Below are 3,902 nucleotides of genomic sequence, written 5' to 3'. Positions count from 1 at the left end.
ATTTGTTTCGTAACGTTTGTAAACGTTGGCTTAAATTTCTAAAAATGTGAAACGCTTGGTTTTGTTTCGTAGCATTTGTAACGGTTTGGCTTAAATCGCTAAAAATGTGAAACGCTTGGATTTGTTTCGTAACGTTTTCAACTTTGGGTTTTCTTTCGTAATGATTGTAAACGTTTGGCTTAATTCGCTAAAAAGGTGAATCTTTTGAATTTGTTTCGTAATGTTTGTAAACGTTTGGCTTTAATCGCTAAAAATGTGAAATTTTTGGATTTGATTCATAACGTTTGTAAACGTTTGCCTGAAATCGCTAAAAAGGCAAAACGTTTGGATTTGTTTCGTAACGTCTGTAAACGTTTGGCGTAGATAGCTAAAAAGGTGAAACTCTTGGATTTGTTTCGTAACGTTTGTAAACGTTTGGCTTAAATCGCTAAAAAGGGGAAACGTTTTGATTTGTTTCGTAACGTTTGTAAACGTTCGGCTTAAATTGCTAAAAAGGTGAAACGCTTGGATTTGTTTCATAACGTTTATAAATGTTTGGCTTAAATTGCTAAAAAGGGGAAACACTAGGATTAGTTTTGTAATGTTTGTAAACGTTTGGCTTAAATTGCAAAAAAGGGGAAACGCTTGGATTTTTTGTAACGTTTGTAAACGTTTGGCTTAAATTGCTAAAAAGGCGAAACGTTTGGGTTTATTTCATAACGTTTGTAAACGTTTGGCTTCAATCGCTAATAAGGTGAAATGTTTGGATTTGTTTCGTAACGTTTGTAAATGTTTGGCTTAAATTGGTAAATAGATGGAACGCTTGGATTTGTTTCGTAACATTTGTTAACGTTTAGCTTAAATTGCTAAAAAGGTAAAACGCTTGGATTTGCTTTGTAATGTTTGTGAACGTTTGGCTTAAATTGCTAAAAAGATGAAATGCTTGGTTTTGTTTCGTAAGGTTTGTAAATATTTTGCTTAAATCGCTAAAAATGTGAAACATTTGAATTTGTTTGGTAATGTTTTAAACGTTTGGTTTTGTTTCGTAACGTTTGTAAACGTTTGGCTTAAATTGCAAAAAAGGTGAAATATTTGGATTTGTTTTGTAACATTTATAAACGTTTGGCTGAAATCGCTAAAAAGGCGAAACGTTTGGATTTGTTTCGTAATGTTTGTAAACGTTTGGCTTAAATCGCTAAAAATGTGAAACGCTTGGATTTATTTCGTAAAGTTTGTAAACATTTGGCTTAAATCGCTAAAAAGAGGAAACGTTTGGATTTGTTTCGTAATGTTTGTAAAAGTTTGTCTTAAATTGCTAAAAAGGTGAAACGCTTTGATTTGTTTCGTAATGTTTCTAAACGTTTGGCTTAAATTGCTAAAAAGGGGAAACGCTTGGATTTGTTTTGTAACGTTTGGCTTAAATTGCTAAAAAGGGGAAACGTTTGGATTTGTTTCGTAATGTTTGTAAACGTTTGGCTTAAATCGCTAAATAGGTGAAACGTTTGGATTTGTTTCATAACGTTCGTAAATGTTTGGATTAAATTGCTAAAAAGGAGAAACGCTTGGATTTGTTTCGAATCGTTTGTAAACGTTTAGCTTAAATTGTTAAAAAGGTAAAACGCTTGGATTTTCTTGGTAATGTTTGTGAACTTTTGGCTAAAATTGCTAAAAAGGTGAAACGCTTGGATTTGTTTCGTATCGTTTCTAAACGTTTGGCTTAATTTGCTAAAAAGATGAAGTGTTTGGATTTGTTTCGTAACGTTTGTAAACGTTTGGCTTTAATCGCTAAAAATTGGAAACGTTTGGATTTCATTCCTAACGTTTGTAAACGTTTGGCTGAAATCGCTAAAAAGGAGAAACGTTTGGATTTTTTTGTAACGTTTGTAAACGTTTGGCTTAAATTGCTAAAAAGGTGAAACGCTTGGATTTGTTTCGTAACGTTTGTAAACGTTTGGCATAAATTGCTAAAAAGGTGAAACACTTGGATTTGTTTCGTAAAGTTTGTAAACGTTTGGCTTAAATTGCAAAAAAGGTGAAACGCTTTGATTTGTTTCGTAACGTTTGTAAACGTTTGGCTTAAATCGCTAAAAAGGTGAATCGTTTGGATTTGTTTCGTAACGTTTGGCTTCAATCGCTAAAAAGGTGAAACGTTAGGATTTGTTTCGTAACATTTGTAAATGTTTGGCTTAAATTGCTAAAACGGTGAAACGCTTGGATTTGTTTCGTAACGTTTGTAAACGTTTAGCTTAAATTGCTAAAAAGGTAAAACGCTTGGATATGATTTGTAATGTTTGTGAACGTTGGGCTTAAATTGCTAAAAATATGAAACGCTTGGTTTTGTTTCATAAGGTTTGTAAACGTTTTGCTTAAATCGCTAAAAATGTGAAACGTTTGAATTTGTTTGGTAATGTTTTCAACGTTTTGTTTTGTTTCGTAACGTCTGTAAACGTTTGGCTTAAATTTCTAAAAAGGTTAAACGTTTGGATTTTTTCGTAACGTTTCTAAACGTTTGGCCTATATTGCTAAGAAGGTGAAATGTTTGGATTTGTTTCATAACATTTGGAAACGTTTGGCTTAAATCGCTAAAAAGGTGAAACGTTTGGATTTGTTTCGTAACGTTTGCAGACGCTTGGCTTAGATCGCTAAAAAGGTGGAACACTTGAATTTTTTCGTAGAGTTTGCAAATGTTTGGCTTAAATTGCTAAAAAGGTGAAACGCTTGGATTTGTTTTGTAATATTTGTGAACGTTTTGCTTAAATTGCTAAAAAGGTGAAACACTTGGTTTTGTTTCGTAACGTTTGTAAACGTTTGGCTTAAATAGCTAAAAATGTGAAAGTTTGGATTTTTTCGTAACATTTGTATACATTTGGCTTAAATCGCTTAGAGGGTGAAATATTTGTATTTGTTTGATAACGTTTGTAAACATTTGGCTTAAATCGCTAAAAAGGTGAAACATTGGATTTGTTTCGTAAGGTTTCAAACGTTTGGCTTAAATCGCTAAAATGGGGAAATGTTTGAATTTGTTTCGTAGCGTTTGGAAATGTTTAGCTTAAATTTCTAAAAAGGTGAAATGCTTCGATTTGTTTCGTAACGTTTGTAGACGTTGGCTTAAATTTCTAAAAATGTGAAACGCTTGGTTTTGTTTCGTAGCATTTGTAACGGTTTGGCTTAAATCGCTAAAAATGTGAAACGTTTGGATTTGTTTCGTAACGTTTTCAACTTTGGGTTTTCTTTCGTAATGATTGTAAACGTTTGGCTTAATTCGCTAAAAAGGTGAAACTTTTGAATTTGTTTCGTAATGTTTGTAAACGTTTGGCTTTAATCGCTAAAAATGTGAAATTTTTGGATTTGATTCATAACGTTTGTAAACGTTTGCCTGAAATCGCTAAAAAGGCAAAACGTTTGGATTTGTTTCGTAACGTCTGTAAACGTTTGGCGTAGATAGCTAAAAAGGTGAAACTCTTGGATTTGTTTCGTAACGTTTGTAAACGTTTGGCTTAAATCGCTAAAAAGGGGAAACGTTTTGATTTGTTTCGTAACGTTTGTAAACGTTCGGCTTAAATTGCTAAAAAGGTGAAACGCTTGGATTTGTTTCATAACGTTTATAAATGTTTGGCTTAAATTGCTAAAAAGGGGAAACACTAGGATTAGTTTTGTAATGTTTGTAAACGTTTGGCTTAAATTGCAAAAAAGGGGAAACGCTTGGATTTTTTGTAACGTTTGTAAACGTTTGGCTTAAATCGCTAAAAAGGCGAAACGTTTGGGTTTATTTCATAACGTTTGTAAACGTTTGGCTTCAATCGCTAATAAGGTGAAATGTTTGGATTTGTTTCGTAACGTTTGTAAATATTTGGCTTAAATTGGTAAATAGATGGAACGCTTGGATTTGTTTCGTAACATTTGTTAACGTTTAGCTTAAATTG

The sequence above is a fragment of the Mercurialis annua genome, linkage group LG2 (genome assembly GCF_937616625.2).
Source record: "Mercurialis annua linkage group LG2, ddMerAnnu1.2, whole genome shotgun sequence".
In the NCBI taxonomy this organism is placed as follows: domain Eukaryota; kingdom Viridiplantae; phylum Streptophyta; class Magnoliopsida; order Malpighiales; family Euphorbiaceae; genus Mercurialis; species Mercurialis annua.
Note: the sequence above shows the minus strand (reverse complement) of the source record.